This window comes from Columba livia, chromosome 1 (assembly GCF_036013475.1).
Source record: "Columba livia isolate bColLiv1 breed racing homer chromosome 1, bColLiv1.pat.W.v2, whole genome shotgun sequence".
In the NCBI taxonomy this organism is placed as follows: domain Eukaryota; kingdom Metazoa; phylum Chordata; class Aves; order Columbiformes; family Columbidae; genus Columba; species Columba livia.
The window spans coordinates 131,160,467-131,184,253 of NC_088602.1; the positions used below are offsets into that span (position 1 = coordinate 131,160,467).

Here is a 23,787-nt window from a genome sequence, read left to right on the forward strand (position 1 = left end):
GAGGTATGTTAAATATTGTCTCCCTTTCCTAATGGGTCTGGACCTATACTAATGAACAGCGAATAGGTACTGTTAACATCTGACTTCCAGCTTCTCTTTGCATTTGAGACAATTTCTGGAAAGCAAGGCAGTGCACAGAGAAGGGAGTACTAACAACAGAAGCAGCAAGCCTAGTGCCTGCTTTTCTAATTGGTCGAGTCTTTAGAAGTGTTTTTACATGCACGAGCAGAAATCAAAGTAACACACACAAATTCCCATGAGCCAAACCTTTATTTTCCAGTTACAAACATTCCTGAGGTACAAACATTAAGGCTCACAGTGATACTCTTGCAGTAGGGTAAGTCTGAAGCTTTCAGGAGCTACAGCAAATTCCAGCCCCCTGCCTCAAGAACCAGCTATAGCAGATCTACAATTAAGTCAGCTGAATACAGCTCCTCTACCTTCATGGAAGGCTTGATAGAAGTCTCTCTTACCTGCAGGTGTAATTTATAAAATCCAGAAAAATCCATAAATGGTAAAATTTTTATAATAAAATTATAAATCCTCTATCTCACATAAAATCAATATATTCTTGAGGAGAAAAAAAAAACAGACAAGTTATCTGTACAAAGCCTTCTTTAAGTTACTGAACATCCATAACACCTACGCTCACTGAACAGATACCATTCTTAAAATGGTATGTTTTTTCTAAATATTCTGTTGAAACACTCAAAGGTTTCACAGTATTACCGGACAACAGGTTCATAATTTCACAACCCAGAGTTTTCTAGCAGGGTTGTTTTTTGTTGTGGTTGTTTTTTTGGGGTTATTGTTGGTTGACTGATTTGGGGTTTTTTGTTGTTTTGTTTTGTCTAGGTTGTTTGTTTTCTTCTTCGTAGTTTTATAGAGAACATAGCAATTTCCACAGTTGGTCAAAATGCCAACTTGAGTGAAGCTTTAGGAACAAATGCAAGTAGAATCTCCTGTCAGTAACGAAGTAACAAAGATGCCTGTTATGCATCAGAAAACCTCACAGAAATGGATAACTTAAGGAGAGATGTACAAATTCCACAGAAAATACTAATCCTGCACGTTTGAATCTAGAGATATCTGCTATGTCTATCCAGAATGCATAAGGTTGCTGAAGTCTATTCAGAAAAAGACAAAGGTAATAAATACAAAGAAAGTAATTAATAATTTGCTATTTTCACTTTGTATCTCAGTCCTGTGGAGATTCACAGCATGAGTAACTTTAATTACCTAGACAGTGGAAAAGAGAGGGAAGAGAAGAAAGGACTGGAAGTGTTTAACTAGTAGCATTCGAAGCCCTAAGTTGGTTAATATTTAAAAATTTTACTGAAACTGACACTACAGAATAAAATCAAAGGCATGTGTTAGTGATTGTGGGCTCACAGTTACAGCTCAAACTGAAAACAACTCCTCAAAAGCTAATGCTAACAACATTTCCATTTGTAACTGACTCTTTTTTTTTTTATCCTCTCAGTGTCCACGACATGCAATTGAAAACAAAACAAAAAATAATCCCTCCCAACAAAACAGATGTGAAGGTTGCTTCTTCCCACATCATTGTGGTCTTTCCAAGTAGGCTGTGACTAACCTTGCCAGGCAACAACCAGAATTATGTAGGATCTCTGAGTATTAAACCCTATAAAAGACAACTTGTCTTACCTTTCTGTTTCGGTGAATGAAGAGTTCTGTTTTGAAAACAGTTGAGCAAATGCTTTGCTACACACACACACACCCAACAGTCTCAGTGAAGTTACTTTATACCCAAGTTCATGTATGGGCACAACAGGCAGAAAGCCAGCATCACTCAGGACTTCAGTAGCAGCTGAAATTCCCAGCAAAATGTAAAATTCAGATGAAAGCAACCATCTAACTTGAGACCTAGAGTGGGAAACTGAAATTCGTAAGTATCAGGGTTAAATCAAGATCAGTATGAAACTATGAGAAATTCAGTGTGTTGGATGAATCAGTCGATAGATGAATCAGAGTCTAACTCTGGAGTTGAAAAAAAATGGCAGCAGTTACAGCTTTCCCTAAAAACAAGAATTTAAGTTTCTACTGATGCAAAGCATTTAACATTGTAAAAACAAGAGAACTAGCACCGAAGAAATTAACCTCTTAACTCCTTTTTTTTTTTCCACAGTGTGAAAATTCAATATATATAACTACACTGACAGTCTAGTTACCAATAGTATTTTTAGTGACTTATAGTTTTCACAGGTATCGTGAAAGTACAGCCCTTCTATGAGGGACAAGGGTATTTCAGGCATCTTGCTGCTCTCTGAACCACAAAATAAATACCAAGACTTCAAAATCAGTTAAAAGCCATCTAATTGCAAGCTGTTGATTAGCCTCCTTGGGAACCCAGCTCAGGACTAGAACGATGAAAACTCTGAATCCTTAGGGGAAAAGGGGACACAAAACCAGAAGCTGTTAAGTGAGAAAGCAAGAAGAAATCCTGGTCTCAAAGGAAATGTGAGAAACAAACTTATCCAAATGCAGAAAACACAGACACAAGCAAAGCACCTTTCCAATTTTCTTTGAACAGAGTTACGGGGATTGGACTGCCACACTGTATCATACACCAGCTCGGAGGTGTTAAATGTCTTTTCACTCTGGCCACCATCCCTGAAGCCGAGAAAGAAGAGTTTACAGGGATCACAAACCAAAGGACTCCATTTTTCTGTCTCGCACAGCTGAAACCTGCATATTCAAGAAAATCTCATACCTTTGACCAGTCATTCACTGTTTGATAAGACACAATGATCCAGACATTGTAATTAAGAGTGTAAGAGATGCCAGTGTTGGACACTGAAACAGAAGTTTTTCACTGTGTGGACTTGAACTCTTCTGTTATCGCACTGCAGTAGCTGGAAAGTTCTTACATATTTAATCTATCTTCACCTCCAGGGCATCAATTATTTGACTTCAAATGTTTAGATTTTAACAAGCTTTCACCCGCAGGGGAAAAAAATGCAGCAATTAATGTGAGTGATCTGCCATTTACAGCTAGACTATGGACAGAAAGAATATCAGTCATATTCCACGAATTTAGTTGTCACCAATTTCAAAACTTCTGTGTTTTTTTCCATCTGTACATTTCACAGCAAAAGTAAACATCTTTAGATCAACCTTGCCCTCTCTGTTATTGCTATATACAACTCAGCACCCAATCACTATCAGGTGTTGTTGCTTGCGGGGTGTTACCCCTCTGCAATTAAACCTGATAGGATGCTCTGGCAGCTTTCAAAATTACATGCAATCGAAAACGTTCCTTCTGAACTATGAGAAGGCATAACTCAATACTGCAGCCATTATGTGTATTTGACAATACCAGCCAGCTGCACAATACAAGTCCAAAACCACTTATATTTGTATAACCTCCCCCTGTAAAAGCCAGCAGCAGCCCCAACCTGCTTCTGTGGAGCCTTGAGCACAGTATCTCGTTACCCGATGATACCCATATGCTAATAGTGCCACACTCACTGTGAACTGTGTGAATCAAGATGAGATACACTATGTCTCACACCCTGGAAACCCTGTAAACTCTTTGCAGTTCCCCTGCCCACTGAGAAGAAACGACCAACCCATTTCAGATCCAGCCCAGCAGAGGAACACTTCCCAGAGGGCATGGGTTGCAGACTTTCCAGGGGTATTCCACAGAAAGGAGATCAGTCACACAATGCTGATTCAGCATTTCCAGTTGCTAACAACAAAAATGGTCATTTTTACATTCTCTCATGTAAGTATTTTTTGTAGCTGACATATAGACATTACACAATCACAAACGAGAAGAAAGATGGTGAACAGGAAGGGAGGAGGACCACATTTTTTATGATGATGGAGACACAATTAAAATATGATCTACACAGCAAAGAAACATGAGATCCATAATTTGGTTAATATTTCAGCAGACACAATACAGAACAATAATACTTTTATCTTCAGTACTGCACTTTAAATAAACAAAGCAGTCTCCTCCAAAGGTCATACAGCTGCATGTCTATAACTTGGGGGGGTCATACAAAACCCATAAACCGAGGCAAAGCACAGTTTTTGCATGGGAGGGCTGGCTCCCAAACATCCTTAAGAAAAACTTCTTCCACCCTTCTCTTGCCTGCTACTAGATGGCTTAAAACTAGGGCTCAGTGGAAACTGCAAAGTCTCACTTTCCATGGATACAATACTGCCCTACTGAGGTTAAGGGGGTGTAGGAGCACCTTAGATCATGCTGCAAAATACCACAAACCTGTTTTCCACAGCGTGCCCAGGTCATCCTTTGTGCAGTGATGTGTAAGAGAGTGCATTTCATGGCGATAAGAGGGGCAGAAAGAGGAAGAACGCCGGGGAAAGTTAGCAGAGAAAGGGAAAGGGCTGAACAGCAGAGGAAAAGGAAGACAGCCAGGCAGAGGAGCAAAGAAACACGGGCATGCAACAGGATGATCCCACCCAAGAGCTGCCCTTCACCGGCTAGCAGCAATACACGCCACCTTTGGAAAAGGTACCTTAACCGTCGGGGAAGAAAGACCACAATCAGGAGGGAAAGCCAGGTCCCCTGGTAGAAGGGGAGGCAGGAGGAGGACACGGACGTTGCCCTTCCCGCTGCCGGCGGCCCGGCGGCCAAGGTGCAAGCAGGTGTGGCAGCGGCTCGCCTTACCGCAAGGAGGGGAAAAACATACACGTACACCTATACATAAAACACGTACACACACGGAGAACTATACATATATAAAGCCCCGGCGGCGGCGGAAGGCTGAAGCTGCAAGTGCCGTCCCCAGCCGCCGGGCCAGAGCTTTTCACAGCCCAGAGGGCCCGGGAGGGAGTTTTCTAGTGGCCCCTACCCGAGCGGAGGGCGGTGGCAGCGCCCGCCCAGCCCGCACCGACAGGACCGGGAGGAGGCTAGGGTTAGAGTCCCGCAATTCGCCGTGCTACTAAGCCGGGCGGTTGCCCGGGCAGCTTTTAGGGACACGGAACAAAAGGGGGGCTCGGCAACCGGGGGAAATCCCGCCCCGCCAGCCCTTTACCTTCCCGAGTGTCCTCCTCTCGCGGGCGCGCCGCGCAGATCCAGCGCCGTGGCGCGGCGGCGGTCGGGGCTGCCCACTGCGGGGCTCCGGGCAGGGGCGGGCGCGGGGTCTCCGCTCCGCGCCGCCAACAAAGTGCCGGAGCGGCGCGGGGAGGGCGCCGGTCAGCGGGAGCAGCAGCTGAGCGGAGCGGAGCTCCCTCTGCCGGCCCGCCGCCCCGCCCCGGCCCCGGTCCCGATGCCCCAGCACCAGCCCGCGGCCGGGGCGGGCCCGCGGCGGAGCAGCGCGGAACCCCGCGGAACGCTCCGCTCCCGCGGTGCTGCCGCGCCAGCCACATGAGGGCTCTGCGCGCTGCCCGGGGGTGCGGGGCCACCTCTTCTCGCCTCCCGCTGCTCCCTGTTGCGCTTTACGGGGCACTCGCGAAACGTAAAAGTACTGAGAGCGGCTCCCCGGAGCTGGGCTGAAATATGGGAGTTGTTCAAAGTGATCGTAAGAAGCATACACCCCCAAAAAAAGAAAAGAAAAAAAAAAAGCCACACACAAAACCTACCAAGACTCCACAGCAAAATGCTTCCCCAAAGTAGGTGTATCTAAGCCAGCTTTGGAACGAGTCAGCTACAAGAACAAAAGTCTCCCACTCTGACTCGAAATCCTGGATGAAATCTCCCAGCTGTTTATGTTGTTTGCATCTGACACCACATTCCTCCAGATCCTGACAACTTACAGCACAGGAGACTAGACCCATGCGCAGATACTATTCACATGCTTACAGGTAGCCAAAGTTCTGACACTATGCTATTGCTGCCGTTGCAATTTCTATAATGAGCCACTTCTCCACCTAAAATCAGGCTGTTCCCTAATAATCTCAGTTTTCACTGATTTCACTTTCAAATAACTTTTTGCCTTTTGTGAGTTCAGAGAAAAGCTAGAAAACATACATCTTTCAACAGCATCAGACAAATGAAAAGATACGCTACTTGAAGTAGTATATAGCACAGCTAGTCTGATTTTTGAAGTTCTGTTCCTGATTTTTGATAGCATTGAATTGCCAGTCCTGGAAGACTTACAAACCTGCTTAATTTGCTTTCTTAGCCTCCTTCCAGGCTTCACCAAGTTTCCTCACAAAGATCAAGATCAGATCTCGACCAAACACACTGCCATTTCCAGGACTTAGACACTATTATCCAAACATAGCAACAGGTCCTTTATGCTACGAAGTTTCTCTGATTCCAGGCCCTCTTCAATAAACCCACACAGGAAAAGTATAAACTTATGAAAGAGCAGCTGCTCTCTAGAAGTTCCACTCAGTTCCAAGAAATGAAACTTGGCAGGTCCTTGCTTTTTATAACACTCCATGACTCATTTGCAGAGGCAGGTGAAGTCAGAGCCATCACTGCCGGAGTCGTGCCCCTGACGGCTTCTCCAGGAAGGACACAGATTTTCCCAAACACTTCTTAAAAAGGAAGAAAGATATTGGTCAGCTACTGTTTGCAGTGGTTCAGTCGCTGAATCTCTTCTGAAGTGATCCTAGTCCATGCTTGACCTGGAGTTTTCCAGCAAAACTTCCCAAGAATAAGGTCCAAGCTCTGCAAACTGTGTTATTTTGCCAGGTTCTGGGCAGGTTCAGAGCTGAAGGTAGTGGGCAGCACTCATGCATGAGGCCTACTGTGGGCTCCCATGAACCAGACAAGAGTAACCTGAGCGTGCAGATCAGGCAGGGAGAGGTGGGGCCTCACTTCACTGTTGCTTAGGAATTCACCTTAACCCTGCTTCCGGGGTGGGGGGGGGGAAAGAGAGAGAAAAAAAGAATAGCAGTTCAGCCAACTTTCCCTTCCTCGCTCTGACCTGGTGATGTCCCTTGTTGTCACACTGCATATTCTTCTAATGCTTCTGTCCCTGCTACTTCTCCCATTCTGCAGGATCCTCCACAAAACAGGAAAGCCCCGAAAAATTGTGAAATTATGGGTAGGGGGTGTGTGAGTCCACTTTTGTGCATTTAAACAAGCAAGGAAATTGGCAGATACCGTACACTTAATCTTGGTAACAGGAAGTTTGTTTCCAGCAAACCTTCAAACCTGAAAGAATCAGATCATGGAGAGGTCACCTAGGTCATTCATATGAATGAACAGGAACACTGACATCTAAACTGACTTTTCCAAACGATTGCCAGTTGCCATACACACACTCCGCAGGTAAATAATAATTGGAATTTATACATAAAAGTTCTTACCTCATGAGAGCCAGAAAGGAATCCGATAGCTGCTATTAAAGAAGAGGCTGGGGACTGCTTCAGTACTTGGCAAGGATAAACAGTGCCTCTCTTCCCCCTTCTTTCCTGGATAGCAGCCCAAGACCACCCCCTGCTCCAATTCCCTTTAACAAAGGACAGGAGACAAATGCAGAAGACCACTGATTTTTTTGTTAGTTTGTTTTTATTCGGGAAGAAAATACTTAAAAGGAACAGAGATAATAAAGAAGAACATGAAAAGAAAGTGGGACATGAGTATGAGAAAAGGGAAACAAGAAGAATAAATGGGACTGAGAAAGATTTGAGGAAGAATAAATTATCTTTCTGTGCTTTATCAACTTTTCTTCAGGATGTGTACAGTAGGTATGGACATTTATAAAATTAGTTTTATACTGCATGAAGCTAATATCACTGCAGATAGGAAATCAGAACATTGTAACACAGCAGATGAAGAAGACATTTCATCAATGGTTTTCTGTTTGGAGAAAAGTTGAAATACACCAAGGAATTTCCTTCTGTTGTAAAATAGCCGAAAGATACCTTCCTTGTTGGGAACCTGCAGAATGACTTACAAAGAATGACTTACACAACTGTTTGGCAGACCCAGCAGAGTCTGTTTGCTGACCGCCCCCTCTTCCTGCATGGAATTCAGCCAAACGTCGTGGCCCCAGCCAGTTGCAATCTCCTTTGCAGGTGTACACACGATGGAAGGCACAGTGCGGGGAACAAACCTGCGGATTAGTGGGGAGTGCCATTGTTTGGGCTGTATTGAAAATAGATGGGCAAGCATTCAATTTGTACAGTATTAGCTGCAGTGAGCCTGGGGATTTAAGATTAACTGCTTGATACTGGAATTTCCATTCTCGTTGAAAACAGACACTACCGTATCCATAGAGTTTTTGAGAGAAAAATATACAAAGTAAGCCTGATTCTTCTCTTGATTTTAAGGCATGTGCAGCTACAGGGAGAAACAGCAGAATTGTTCCTGATTTAGGACCAGAGAAATGTGAGGTTAATCCAGAGGAATCCACAACAAATAAGAGACACACAAGACTGGCTATTGGTTCATGCTCCTCCTTTATGCTGTGAAAAATAAAAAAATCCCAAAACCAGAAAGTATTTATTTTCTGCTTAGGTAAAATTATAGAAAATATTTTACTTAATGGCTAAACATGGTCTATCTAGAAAACAATGCAAACCAGATAATCTGAAGAATAAGCATATAGATTCTTCTAGTCTCAATGTAATTTGTAATATCATTGGAAGTTTCTTTGGGGTGTGTCTGGTTTTAAAATATACTGCTTAAATTTGTCATCCTTTGTGCTACAAAAGATATGTTTTTTAGACAATTTTCAGTAGAAACTAAGTGAATGCAATTGTTCTAAACTCGGATTTACTATTTGAGTACTAATTCTATGAATAAAATAATGGCCTCAAAACTGGCAAGTTAAATTTGGTCTAAAGATGCTTGGGACATTCTATAAACTTCTAAATTAGTTAGGAACCTACGGTCTGCTACACAAAAATTAGCTTTGGGCAAACCCTCTAATGTGTTTGGGTTTGGTTTTGTTCCCTTCCCTTCTGAAAATGGAATGTAAAACAAAATTATTAAAAATCTCCTCTTTCCTCATAAGCTTTGGAACATCAAGAAGTAGTAAGTCAGTTCCTCCACTAGAGAACTTGTACTTAGTTGATTTATGTAAAATTACAGAATCTGCTTGCCTTTTCTTTAATAAACTTTCTAAAGAAGGTTGGTTCAGGCAAATAAAGAAAAGCAAACCAGAGTAAGCATCTAAGCATAAAAAGGAAGGAGGAACTCAGCATGTCTGTAACCCTCTCCTTGTGGAAACCAAACTCCAGACCGAGTTCTGAACTAGGTGGAAAACATCTGGACTGCTCCAGGCTGACTCATACCTTTTATCCCAGGTACAGAGCCAAAGCAGCAGAAAGGATTCCCAGAAGCCTCCTCTCCACTACTAAATGATTCTTCTGAAGCGCTTGAGGATACAGCAGAGAATATATCAGGTGTGAGCAAGGTGTCTGTCAGCATGCAGTCACAGCGCTGAACTCCACAGAGACACCCAATGACTGTGATGGGTAAGAGTTCTTCAAAGAATCATCATTAATCACTTTTCCCAGGTTATACAAGGGACCGCTCTGTGCTGCAAAAACATTTGGCATCTTAAAAAGAAGAAAAGGCACAATCATTTGCTTGTGGTCCTTGTGACACCTGCACCCCAAAGTCAGACAACATGGAGTTACACCTCCTGGATGTTCGGGTCTCTGTTTTGCTTAATTTGGAGCTTGCATCAGTAAATAAACACTTTCCCTATTTGTCCCTTAGCGTAGCTGCCAGGGGTTATCAGATTTTTATTGTTTGCTCCTGATTATTGTTACATCCATGAGGGAAATTATTTGAGCAAGCTGACTAGGCTAAATGAACCAGCCATTTATCCTGAGCCCAAAACTCTTCAGCTTTAAGCTGATGACTTACAGACTTACCATCCAGCCATTCCAGTTACTAACGCATCAGTTATAAGCCATATACATTTATGTCTGGGATTAAAGTTGAATGCACGATGATAAAAAGCCTTCCAGTAAAACAAAGGCTCTGATATTATGAATTATCTGCCAGTCTTTTCTGCACAGTCCTTTGTGGATCTCAATCAGCTCTTGAAGTAAGCCAAGAGGATCTTTCTCCCACTGGAGCCATGTGCAGTGTTGCCATTTACTTCAGAAGCAATACAATCAGACCCAGATCCTTAATTTGCACATTACTCAATCTCTGCACTGAGTTGGCTGACACTTGGATTTGGAAGTCAAGGACCCTGTCCTGGAAGAGACACGAAGCATAAGAAAAGCCATACAAGAACCACTGACATCATGTGGCCAAGGCTCAGCACATTTGTGGTTACTGGATTTTGATCTGTCCACTCTCAAGAGCTACACTGTGTTTGATGGACAAGACATTAATTGAATTTAAGCAAATAAATTGCATCTTACAAAGCAAACCTGAATGTTGTTATGCATTTTGATGCCTCTATGTCCCTATCGTGAGGGCTGGTGGTGCTCCCAGGGCCATGACAAAAATGAAATAAGACACAGAAAATGCATCTCTTTGTATCTATGCAGTGCTCCTTATAGGGACACATGACAAATGTTTTTTATTACAATTGTATGTTTATTGGGGAGAGGTAGAGCATCAAATCTCAGATATTTCAGTTTCCTTATACCTGCTTTTCTTGACAAAAGGAGGAGGGCAGGCAGAAAGAAAAACATAAATGAAAAAAAAAAAATCTGTTTTTCCAGAATTTATAGTAATTTCTGTTTTTTCTTTTGCCTTATAGGGCTTTGAACTATACTTCTCTGGTGGAGAAGGGAGAACAACCCCTCCATAACCACATTGCTCATTCCAAGCCTTCAGAATTTTTGAGTCAAGCACCTAAAATCAAGACATTTCTTTAATAATCACAAGGTGTTGATTAAAAAGATGCTGACGTTTTTATTTGGGTTTGGGGTCTGTAGATTTCATATTTCCTAGCAGAAATGTCAGAAGGAGAGGCTTTCTTCTTCTAACAAATGACAAGGATTTGCTGCATTTCACAAGCCTATAGCCAATTAAGCCCTTAGGAAATATATCAAATAGTACCACAATGCTAAAACCACTAGATTGGCCAGGATTACCTTGTAAAATATATTTTTATTGTTAATTGCATTGAATTCTGATTTTGAAAATAGTAGTCTTAGTTCCTGTTTTTAAGGACAGAAGGGCCCAGTTCAGCTTTCTGATCTGTTTAGAGAATGTGTAGGTCATCTAAAATTCTGCATTTGCATATGTGGAAAAAAATCCCCATCATTTCAGCACACACATGCTTAGTTATGATTGCGTAATTATTTAATTAGCTGAGGAAAGTAATTAATAATGCTGATGGCAATTCGTGGTTACATAGCTCTTGCCACAGACCTCAAAATTGTCTATCAGCATTAATGAATCTGGAGAGACAAGCTTCATTGTACAGAGAAGCAGCCAAGGCTCAGCTAGCACTGAAAAACCTCAGAGTTGTAGCCTGGAACTTGGATAAGTTGTGTTTCTATTAAAGACCAAAATCACAGAATTTAAAAGATGGTACCATCTAATCATGTGGGATAAAAAATAAAACAACAATAAATGCATATAAAGCAACTCTGTGTGTGTACATATGTAGATTTAACTACATTTTAGGTGCACCCCATGAGTTTTGGGTGGAAGAATATGATTCATTATTTTTGGTCACGCTGCATTGACAAAGCTGAAGAGACTCATTAACACCAGAAAGTTGCATCCAGTGTTCATGGAAGTAGGGCTGTGGTGGGACCCAGTAACCCAGGCTCCCAGCATGGTGCTCTGACAATTACAGTGCCTTATACAAAAATGGGACAAGGCCTCTGAATTGAATTTCACACACAGTCAGAATTGCAGTCCTGGGAGTTGTGACTGAAAAGGTTATGGCATGGCTGAAAGGCTGCACATAGAGTCACAAATGCAACTAGACTCAACAAGCTTTTTCTTTCCCAAGGAAGGTGCCCATGAGTTAGTTTCATTTTCATATACTTTTCAGATAAACATATGTAATGCCCAAGTTCTTAATTGCATAAGTCTGTGAGAGATGTGGCAGATTTACAGCTGCATTACTTGAAGCTATTAATTTGCCTTGAGACACCCCAAAACCCTGTAGTAATACCCACATTTGGAGTACACATACTACCAAATAAGAGAGGACCTTCCCTGAGCTCATCACAAGTCAGGTCAGGGAATGCTAATAATAATTAAAATGGAGGCTAAATCCTGCCTTTATTATGATCATTAGTCAGCCAGTGTTGGATTTCATACTAAGGTGGTCACAACAGATTGCTCAGACGTGCCCACAAGGAGAAGCCACCTAACACAGGAGACCTTATGCAGCCCTCCTGGAGCACACCAAAATATGGTTGAAGGCCTTCTGATGTAGTCTGACACTGAACAAGCAGTCTAACAACTACCGTCAGGTACTGAATCTGCCTAGAAAAAGCAATTAACTCCACAAACCTCGTCAGGTGAACTGTGATGGATTCTTAACAGTTTACTAGCACACTACACAATAGTATAAGGCAAAGTGAAAAAATAACTACAAACAAACAAAAACACACTTTAAAAGGCAGTGTTCAATTACTTGGGTTGAATTTCACCCAAAATACGTGCATGCTACAAAAGTCACTGCAGAGAAATAGGTGAGATACTGAGAAAACCTAATACCAACGAAGTACCAGTCAACACACACTTTAAAAGCCATTTTGGACCCTATATTATGGATGACTGGGGCAATTTTCTATTTTAATTGCTTCACACATCCCATGGCCCATTTCTGATTTTATCACCTTTCTTTAGGATCTGGTCTCAAAGGCGTATGAACCTCTATGAGATGTTTCTTCTTCTCAGACAACTTTAAGTAAACTGAAGGAGTTGAGGACAGTGAGTCTACACTCTAACTCACTAAAACAACCCCAAAACCATGTGACATAGTATGCATATTTCTACAAAGTGGGCAGCATCTTGTACAGTTTACACCATATCACTGTTCTTGTGTGCCATTCTCCTTCCTCCACCCTGTGAAGAGTTTTTAATTTTAAATCCATTCTTCTAATTACTGTTTTGTACCACCAGCTTGATAAAATCTCTCAGGGTTCCTCACCTTGGAAGTTGACCTAAGATGTATGTATTCAAAAAGAAATATTTTCCCCTTTTACTAAATAAATAAACAAAGCTTTGATACAAGTTTTTCAGACAGTACTGAAGGACATCCTTCCAGAGGTGTGAAAGACCTTTTGTACTCCAAAATAATCCTGTCTGATGAGGGGATGAGAGATTTCAGAGGACATCCACCATATGCATATTTTTCATATGAATATTTTTTGGGAGAAACATTGCAAAGATGTGGTTTTTAACCCAAGAGCTTACTAAAGTTAATAGCATTTGGCACCATCTCTCTCACAGATGCAGCACTAGAGAGGCAGCAGCACAACCTGTGTAACACACATCTTGGGAAGCACTGAACAGAAATGGCTTGGGCATGGAAAAAGCACTCAGGAAAACTCCTGGCTGGAGGTCACTGCCCCTCACCAGACCCAGATGGTGGAGAGGTCTTTGAGAGCACCATCTCCATAATTGCCATCCTACCATCAGCTTGTTCAGCTTTTTCAGCTGTAACTGGAGAAATGACACCAGGATCCCACCATATGCTGCATTCCTATGTCTCCTGGGCATCAGGTTGCCTTCAGGCAAGGGATGTTTTGCTTTCACTGATTGTCCATTTGCTGAACCTCAGCTCTTCTTCCACTCCCCTAGAAGCGTCTCTTCCTCCTCCCCGGCCCTGTGCTCCCAACAGAGTCCCCTAGCCTGGAAAGCACGGTGCTGCCATAACTGGGGACAGTCTGCAGGCTTTGTACTAACACAGCAACACCTCAGGACATGCCAGGCACTGTCTGGACTTGTTTTGGCCCTCCTGGAAGAGTGTTTTAGCTTGTTTAGCTGTAACAGCAATTTTCTAATATCCAGGTGGCTATTTCCTAATTTGCTTAACTTATTGTATAGCTCTACAGCTGAGCAAATTCTCATTGCAGAATCATATGTTATAACCATATGGCATGCTAATTTTTATATAGATAATGGTAACGAGCTGATAGTCTGTGTATTATGACACATTTATATCCCTAGTATAATGATGTAGGAGGACAGCAGAAGCCACCAAACTGGGGACATGGGATGAAGCCCAGAGAAGTACAGGCACAGGATGATACTGGAGACTTCAGGGTGATAAACCATTCACCCATGGCAAACAAACCAAGGTCAGACACAGCCCAGGCAGGCCCATGGGAATGAGGACGGGTCAGGATGTGGGCCCATGGGTAGGCCTGGCTCCAGGGACTCATGGCCGGACAGGGCAGGGCTGTGGGGAGCTGGAGATCAGCCCTGCTGCAGCGTTTCTGACATAAGGACTGGTGGCCCCGGGGGGCTGAAATGGGGTACTGTGCTGTGGGCTGGGCAAGGACAATGAGGGCAGGGCCATGGCACATGGGGCACTGATGTCTTGCTGCAAACTTGCTGCTTGCTTTGTTCATGAGAAAGACATGCCATTGCCCCGGGTGATAGTGAAAAGGAACATAACACTGGAGAATAAGGGGTAGATTTGTGAAGTTCATTTTCTTGTATGGCTGTTTATAACCATTTAATTAATACGACTTAGATAATTTGAACTATGAATATTTGTGTATTGTAACTGTAATACTACTAATTAACTGTGTGTTGTATATTAGTTAGCCTGTTAAGATTTTATCTGGGCTAAAAAGTTCTTAGCTTGTGTACTACCCCTTTGCCAATAACTAGATTCTGCACACAAAGCCCTCTCCATCAGTCCTCCCCTCTTTCTCTCTTCTTCCTCCTTTTTATGTGATGCCCCATCGCTTTTCCCACCCCTTTATAACTAAATGCACTCATCAGTACTCACTGACACAGTGGTTCACAGGCCAATAGCATTTTTGTCCTTCATAGTGGCAGTAAGATGCCAGGTGTTTGACCTCTCAGGTACGATAGGTCCAAAAAACAAAGCTGTGTTCTTCAAGACTGACAGGCCGTGACTTTTATATGCCCATCAGTGACATACCATGAACCTGAGACTTACAGAGCTGATTCCCCCACACAGGACTGGGGCCTCTTTCTGCCTCCGTGACCCTATACAAGAGACACACGGGGGTGAAAAGGGGAAGGGCTGGAGGGTGGGGGAAAACCATCATGCCAGGCTGTCGGTGACAGGGACATCAGTGGAAAGATTCACATGCATTACAGCACCATGGTCCATCCCTGCCTCTGCACCCCATCACCACCAAAAGTGGGAGAAACCTGAGCTGCCTCCCCCCTGACCTTCACAGGGTGCTTTTCAATGAGCTAAAAGAAGAAACTGAGATTAAACACAATGATAATCACCCCATTTGTTCCATTTTTTAGAAGAGTGAGATTTTCAAGGCTGCTACTTGTCCTCACATATATAATTATACAGTGCCTAGCACAGCGAGGGCTTCATGCTGAGAAGAGACTCTAACAGATCAAGTTAAATAATAACAAAAATAATGTCAGTCCTTCCTCACAAATTTACATGATCCTGTGTTGAAAAAATAAGCAAGCACTTGGCCAAGAGTATAATTTCTTCTTCCTCTGGAGTGGTGTCAGCCAGCAGAATTCACCACTCCAAAAGGGCAGAGACACTCAGACTGCTGCTGAATTTAAAAAAGGGGGGTTGAATGGTCTCAATCAGGCGATGCTTGTGGCTGGTGCAGCTGTATAGAGACAAAAGGAAAAACTGAGAAGGACTGACACTCTCATAAAGTGGCATGGATGACTTTACCCCTAGAATGAACAAACAAAGGATTGGGAACACACTTGTGATACAGATATTTCTGGGCTATAAGAAAAATAGGAAGAGAAGGAATTTAGTTAAGCCCGAAGTAAAATAAACAAACGAACAGTTAGTGGAAATGACTGAATAGATAGTCTGGGAAAGTCCCCAGAGGGACCATAAGAGCTTTCAGATTCACAACCTTAAGACAGAGATACATGCCAGAAATGTACACAGCAAGGCATTGATAGCCTACCTGGTCTAACAAAAACCTATTTCAAGGATTTGTAACCCACAAAGTATTTGTGGATTTGTGGGATCTGAAGAAAACAAACCAAACCAAACCAAAAAACATTGCAGGTTTATGACTCTATTTTCCTTGCATTTAAGACTTGGGGGTGTATTTTTTTTTGATGGAGGTAAGGAAAGAGAACCTTGGATATCCAGAACATCCCTCCTTCTCAGTCTGAAAACAAAAGCAAAGCCAACACAAATGAAACAGTCAAAGGGATTTCAACCCTAAGACCCCAAATCTCTTTTGAAAATAAAAACCCTAATGTGCTTTTATTTCTTTACACTTCTGGTCCTTTTCTTTTTGTCTTTATTGCAAAGCAAAACTTACTCCTAATTTGTTTTGGTAGCAGTTGTACAAATTATTTTGCTTCCTTTCTTTTAAGCGTATTCACATATTGCGCAGGCTGCAGGATTGTTGTAACACTGCTCCAAATGTTCTCTCAAAATAGAAGCTCCATGACACTTGAAAATCGTGCTGTATCTGCATTAGAAAAGAAGTTCTCTTTCTAAGGTGTATTATATGTATGGCATAGCCAAATGGAATAAGGGTAAGAATAAGCATATCTCAGATTTTTTATTTTTAAATCAACACAGACTTTTATAGTCCTAAAAGAAAGTGCAGGTCCCTCACAAGGGCGTGTAAGTAGGCAGGCTCTGGTTTTGCACAGGCACCCACAGGAGAGGCTGCTCTTCCCTAGCAAGGCACTATGGCCAGCTTTGTATTTCTCTCTTGTTTTCTGCCTCCAAATTCTATCCTGCCCTCTGGAAAAAGTGAATAGTTATATGGAGGAGAATGACACATGGTAAAAATTTATTCAGCTGTAATTATAAAACACTCTGAGATCCCAAGATGAGAGCTGTGATAAAACTGAATCCAAAGTCCAGTGAAGTCAAAAGGATATTTTCAGTTTATGGGACATTGGAGCAGACCCACACGTACTGCAAAATTACTACTGAACTTTACAGTATAAATTACTATTGCAACAGATAAATCATGACGTGCTTGGTACTACGAAACTAGAATTAATTATCTTTTCATGTGCCTTTGTTCTGTATTATTCCAAAGAGGTATTCTTGCTATCCTCATCTAAGTTATAGGCTGTTCAATTATCAGCCTGAAGACTGCAACAACTGAAAACAATTCAGGAACAATGCTTGAGCTTCCCTGTCTGTGAGAACAGGGCAAATGGCAAAGAGTGTTTTTCAGTGCTGAGTTGAATATAACATATATAACATCTGACAGCAGCCCCAATGAAATCACTATAGCACGAAGAGACAATACTCCCCCAGTGTCAGGCTCTGTGTGCTGAGACCAATTTTCAATTATCTTTCCTCATTTACGAGGTAGATGTTAGAGCAGTTTTGAAGGAATCCAAAAGCTTAGTGGTAAATGAAAAATTCTCTTGTGTGCTTCATTCAATTTGCTTCTCCCAGGAAGAGCAGGGAGAGACAGTTTGACAGCTTATTTCTTTAGTGGAAAGACAGACAGGCATGTTGTGTTACCCAGTCTTGTCAGCAGTCTCCATTCACTTGCAATTGAACACACACAATAGGTCAGGTTGTCCTAATGGTGACAGGGAGTTTTCATGCAATTCCTGTGCAGTTCCCTTGAGGAGCTACTGTCCAAGAAAGCAGAAGCTTTTAAAGAAAATGTTGTGTTTATGAGTGAATCTTCTCAATATGGAGTTAACTCTTGTGTGACACTGATGTGACAAGCAGTGGCGTATATTCCAGCATCTGGGCTGACTGAATTTTCCCATTTTGAGCAGATACAAACTTCTCCAGTCCAGACTGTGGGCTGTTTTCTCCAGACAGCAGTTTGCCCAGTACAGTGACTGTAGCTGATGGCCACTCATGGCCAGATCTGAGATTTGGTGGACCAGATTCTTGTTTACTCTGCTACAGTGGTGTAGTTTAACTGGTTCATTTACTTCTGTGGATATTTTATTTATTTATTTATTTATTTATTTATTTATTTATATTTACTTGAAAGCCCTGTAAAACTGCAAGAATTGGAGTAAGGGAGGCTTTAATATATATGAGAACCAGAAAACTACAGATTCAGACAATAATTCCATTTGGAAGGGACCTCTAGAGGTCATCTAGTACAACCTGCTCCTCAAAGCAAGGCTTACTTCTAAGTTAGGTCAGGTTGCTCAGGGACTCATACAGTTGAGCTTTGAGTGTCTCCAGGAAATGAAAAATCCACAACCTAACTGTGGTCATAATCCCATGTTGACCAGCTTCAGGGTGATTTTTTTCTTCTTTCATTCACATGGAATTTCCTGTGTTCCAGCCTGTGCCCATCACTTCTCATCCTTCCCTTCTTTTCACTACTGCCTAGTATGTGCTTGGCCTCCATTTTCCTGGGCCACACTCCTGATATGTGCTCAAACGTGACTGTCTACCAGGACCCTCAAATCCTTTGTGGCAAAGCTACTCCATGGCCCAGTTAGTCCCCAGCTTTGTTGCCAGCTCTATAGCCTGAGAGCTGTTTCATGTTTGGTCATATTTTTAAAGAATTTGTACATTAAATTCAGCTGTTGTTTTGCATTTTTGCACTTGATTTTAAGCAACCTGGAGTGAAGTCAACATGTGCCCATCACTTCAGTCTAGATGCTGCACAACCCTGGTTTGAGTGCTTTCAAGCATCTCTGTCCTACAAAATAATAGCAGTAATAATATGGTAATGTCTGGAAAATCTGGGAGTGAGTAAAATACAAATAACAAGAAAAAGACAATATATTAAATATTCTTGTTACTCGTACATTATGATTATCACTTATACGGTCTATTATTATTTTAGTAACCCTATAATTCTAATAAAGAACTCAGCAGTGTAAGAAATCAATTCATAGATATCTTTGGGAGCTAAAAGTATTCATATCAATGTAAGATGTTTTACACTTGAGTTTCACTGACTGTTGCGTTCACTTGTCTGTAAGTCTTCCAGCTTTCTACCTCCTTTATTTAAAAGACACATCCAAGATGTAGTTGACATATTGACATAAAATGCAAATATGGTGAATTCACTTTCGTATCTAACCTTTTTCTCCCTCATACATAAGCTGCCTTTTAAGACCAGCAACACTGATCTGAATGGCCTTCTCCCTGACCATTCCCGACAGACTTCTCTCTCCTCATATTACAACAGCTTTATGACTGAAACCTTCTTTTGCAGTTCAGAAATAAATCCCAAGGATTGAAATATCTTTTTCTTTTCAAATCACTAGATTTTTGAACTCTGCTAGCTATGAAATCTGGCTTACCATACATCCTTGTTCAACACAAAAGTTTATGTTGACAAGTTATGTTGCAGGAGTGCACAATTGTAATACAGGACTGTGCGGAAGCATGGTAGCTTTACTGTCTTTTTATGTAATATAAAGGAATTAATTGGATAGTTTAGAATGAACTTGATTCTGTGGGTATGAATAAAATTATTTTCCTGCCAGACACAGGAACAGAGTGTTGTTTAAAGTATTTTTATCCTAGTGAAAACATATTCATTTTTCTGAGTAACAGCTATAACAGAATGAAGGACTTCAGTAGTAGGCCTGTTTTTCAACCAGAAGGCTTTTCCTCTTATCAGCATCTTTTCATAAAGTTTTATTTTCATATTAGGAAGATTTAATTGCTGCTACTAAAGAAGACTTTATGGGCTAAGAATTGGAGCAAACTGAGACAGAACTCAATTAACTGATGGCAAGATTGAAGCTTTTGACTGTGGATCTCATAATACATTGCAAATAAATAGCTCACTGTCTCTCATCATCATTTGTCAGCAAGTGATTTGCTACATTTTTCATCCTCATTGATACATTTCATTGAGTTTACAATGTTATGTTGACCTTATCCTTTTCTAGTCATCAATTTCTATCCCTAAGATATTAAAGGATACTAAATCTTTACTTATTGCAGTAGATCTTTCTCTTCAGAGGATTTATTTTATACTAGAGGAATGTGATCTTAATGACCTACATTTTAAATTATTTCTCACTTGTAGGCAGTTTTGACCATATAGCAATAAAAATGAGGTACAGGTCTCCCCCCAGATCCCAGGAGGACTGCAATAAACTCTAACAGCTAACTAGTTACAGGATTACTGTTTGCATTAACCTAAATTGTGGGAATATGCCAAAGAAATTGCACCTGATTTCTCATTAAGTTGCTTTAATTTTAGTATGTTTTATTTCACTTCATTTGGGCTCATTCTTGGGTTTGGATTTGTTTTGTTTTGTTTGGAGCCCTGTATTGATACTTGGAAACAGAAAAAGTTGGCTGTCAGGTGCGTTTTTATAGGTCACAACAGGGGATCATGTAGAATTGCCTTTTCTACAACTGAGTCATCTTTTGGACTCATATGAAGATCTTCAGATACCTCTTTCTTTCTACCAACAGCCAACACTTTGTTTGCCCAAGAGTTGTTCTAGCATCCTGTGGATTTGGGGCCCGTGTTGTCATAGCTGCACTTATTACCATAGGAAGATTGTCATCAAGTTAGACATATAAAACAGACAAGAACTTATTTAGCTTACAGAGTTATAAAGCCAGAAAGTACTGAGTTTCTAAACTGAAATATCTGTACTTTTAAAGCATGACAAGCACACAACAGTGCAGTATAGAGGAATTTGGTCATTGAGCTGTCCAAAAGATACTCTCATATACAGAAGCTCAGCTGTTTTGCGTTTTTCAAAGCTACCTTCTTCACTTCCAGTACTGTATGGATACTGTGTAGTCACTTGTATGGTGACTATACTGAGGCTTGTTAGGTTGTCTGTCATACCTACCTACATTGGCATTATAGCTCCTGGACAGAGAGAATTCTCTTCCAGCCTCTTCAAATGCTTTTTGGGATTCTTTATACAAGGTGATTGGCGTGAGACCAGCACCACTACAGCAGAGTCCTTTCAGCATCAGCAAGTTTTCCTGATGGCTTACACGCTACCCCATGCAGTACGGAGCCCTGATAATATCATACAGAAGTGCAAAACGCAGACACTAGTGTTATGCACTCACAAGTCAAGATTTAGTTTCCTGTATTTCAGTGACAGTGCTCTTTCCAGCTAGTTCTTTAAGGAATTTTATATGCACAGGAGGGACATTGACATTAGCTATCAGTGGGTATCAGTATATAGATATTGATCATCGGATCAGTTTCTCAAAGATACAAACCCTTAAACCAAAGCTCACTCATGACTACAGCGCTGACCATAACCCTCACAGCACCGAGGATGAATTAGCTAAAACAGTAAAGACTTAATTAGTGAGCTCAGAACATTTGCATTTTGCCATTATCTGGTACATTACAATTTCACAGTTCATTTTAAAAATCTCCTAATGTATATTCAACATTTGTTTCCTATATCTACATGGAAAAAAACTACTGTAGTTGCAAAAGGGCCACTGTAGGTCCAGAACAAAACAAAACCCAGTGCTCTCCTAGTAGGACTGCCACCACCATTCTTCTACCCAATTCTAGAACCACATGGCTGTCCAGAGGAGCAAATCTTTATGCATCCCTGACCTGAGTCATTGCCACTTTGGGATCCATAATAGTTTCTGCTTATTAGTGGTTTCAACTTAGTACAGCCTAAACCCTCTCTGCCGAGACAGACCTTCAGCTCTGGCTCAGGACAACAGTCAGGCAGCTGGAGGAGAGGCAGCTTAAGGACAGGGTGGTGGCCTCTTCCTAGGCCTTAAACAGTTGCAAGGGTTAAAATGGAGGCAGAAGAATAAACAGAAGACGCGAACATTTGATGTTGGAGAAGAGCCTGTTTGAATACACCAGAGGAACAGCTGAAGCACAAAACAGCCATGTGAAAAATATGAAGTTAGCTTGCAGAACTGACCTTGGCAGCAAAGCAACAGATGCCTGAGAGACTATAACAGTTTTGAATCCAATTTCTGTGAGAATGCAAACAAAAACAAAACAGTGTTAGAAGAAAACTGTACTTCTGCTCTTAATTTAGAAGGATTTGAAACAGACCCCCTTGGAAATATATGTGTAAACATATATCCTTATCAATATCAGAATTTTCATACCTTTTTGCAACAGGATTTCTTATCCTGGACTATGTTGAGTATAAACCATAAAAGCGTCCAAAATAAAATCACAAATCTAGTTTAGAGATAACTTACGCCATATTATTTAAGTTGAATTGTTTGAAGTCCAAAAGGTTTCTGGAAAAATAAGGATCTCATCAAGAGTATAAGAACATCAGTTGGACACAGTGTGAAACAAGAAAAAATGTTTCAAATTAACAAAAATAGCTTATATAGGTAAGGTAGTGCTGTGTTCTCTTGGCTAGACAAAAATCAAATTGATTTGCAATAAATCTAGATTAAAACATTGAAAATAACAAAAAAACAAATCAAACAAAAACAACCAAACAAAAAAACCCACAACCATACAAAATGAATCCAATTTTGTTCTTGTCTAATACAGTGCCTTACAAATATTTTTTAACTATATTCAAAACTTAATGAAACAGACAGCAATTATCCATCCCATTCCATAGCAAGAAGTAGAAAGACAGATATCACATGTCCCTTAGATATTTATTCCTGCCATAAAAATAAATGAAAATATCATATGCCAAATTCATAGCTGATCTGGTGTCTATATTTCAGGTAGCTACTGTGATAAATTTTGGGGTTAAATTCTACAATTAATCATAACATTGTTTGCCAAAACATAGTATGAATATCAATACATATGGCCACATTTTCCTAGTTGCTCCTCTTTTAACATAGGACAGCCATTAATGAGCTACAGTAAGAACTTAATCCAATGTAGCCCACGTCGGTGGTTCCCAAACACAGTGTGTGATCTGTCTGGAACAGCCAGAAGCATTTGATACCAAATTCCAAAGAGGTAACATTGAAACAGAAGCTTGTACACAAGAGCAATATTTTTGGTTGCAGAAGAACAAGCTGGAGGTTCAAAGGGACCTTGTGGCACTCTGCGATGCCGTGGCACACGTGGCACACTTCACCAAAACATCTTCTTACAGCGGCCAGACCAAGCACACTGTCCCTCAGGTTTAGGTCAGTACTGCAAAACAACAGTACAGGAGGACAGATATTTGTAGGTTCATTGGTACTGTCTTCATAGTTCTTTCAAATGTTATTTATTTTACTACATCAGTTTAGTATGGGATGTTCCAGGAAACTGATGTCCTTAATTTAACCACAAAACAGGAACAGAATGGACACAGGGTCTCCCTGAAGTGAGGGAAATGTGTTGAAGGGATAGAAATTTCTCTTTCTGTATGCATTGAATCACTGAGAAACTACCAGCAAGTATACTAATAAAATTGTCCTGCATTATCTAGAATTTGCACAGTAGATAAGCCTCCACACCATTTGAAAGTTTTAGCACTTATTAATAACTTTATTCATTATATGCAGTTAAATGAATAAATCTACAGGCTTCAAAATCAGGCTTCCCTTCTGATAAACATTCAATATGCACTCTCACTCCTCTTATTTTCCTTTGCAAAGTTTACTGCTACAAGAGCAAAGGTGATAGAACCTGTCCCCCTGTAACTATCTGTTTATAGTCAAATAGAATAAAACCTAAAGAATCCCATTTTACAGATGCTATATGAGGCAGAAAGAGTGTGTGATTTGACAAATTGCACAGAGAACACAAGAAAAAGGTGAAAATAAACTGCAGTCCTACTAGCATCTAGTTGAGTTTGTGCAGCTCTGCACAACAGATGACAGCTGGGTTTGTATTGATGACAAGTAACAAAAGCTGCTGCCCACTACCAGAGTATCAGAAGTGGTGATTTTCTTTCTTATCATA

At 41.1% G+C, this 23,787-nt stretch overlaps 1 protein-coding gene across 11 annotated transcripts in view; it reads right to left on the reverse strand.

Moving 5' to 3' along the window:
• EPS8 (EGFR pathway substrate 8, signaling adaptor) overlaps positions 1 to 6,721 on the reverse strand; it is a 145,414-nt gene extending 138,693 nt beyond the window's left edge. For 3 of the 11 annotated variants that reach the window (XM_065030168.1, XM_065030134.1, XM_065030104.1), the window contains exon 1: positions 5,031 to 5,264. The gene's annotated coding sequence lies outside the window, so the exon portion shown is untranslated. Of the gene's footprint in view, positions 1 to 4,255; positions 4,934 to 5,030; positions 5,265 to 5,577; positions 5,699 to 6,098 lie in introns of those variants that run through there. The other 8 variants (XM_065030116.1, XM_065030149.1, XM_065030124.1 and 5 more) reach the window with 8 other exon arrangements.
• Between the last annotated feature and the right edge of the window lie 17,066 nt (positions 6,722 to 23,787).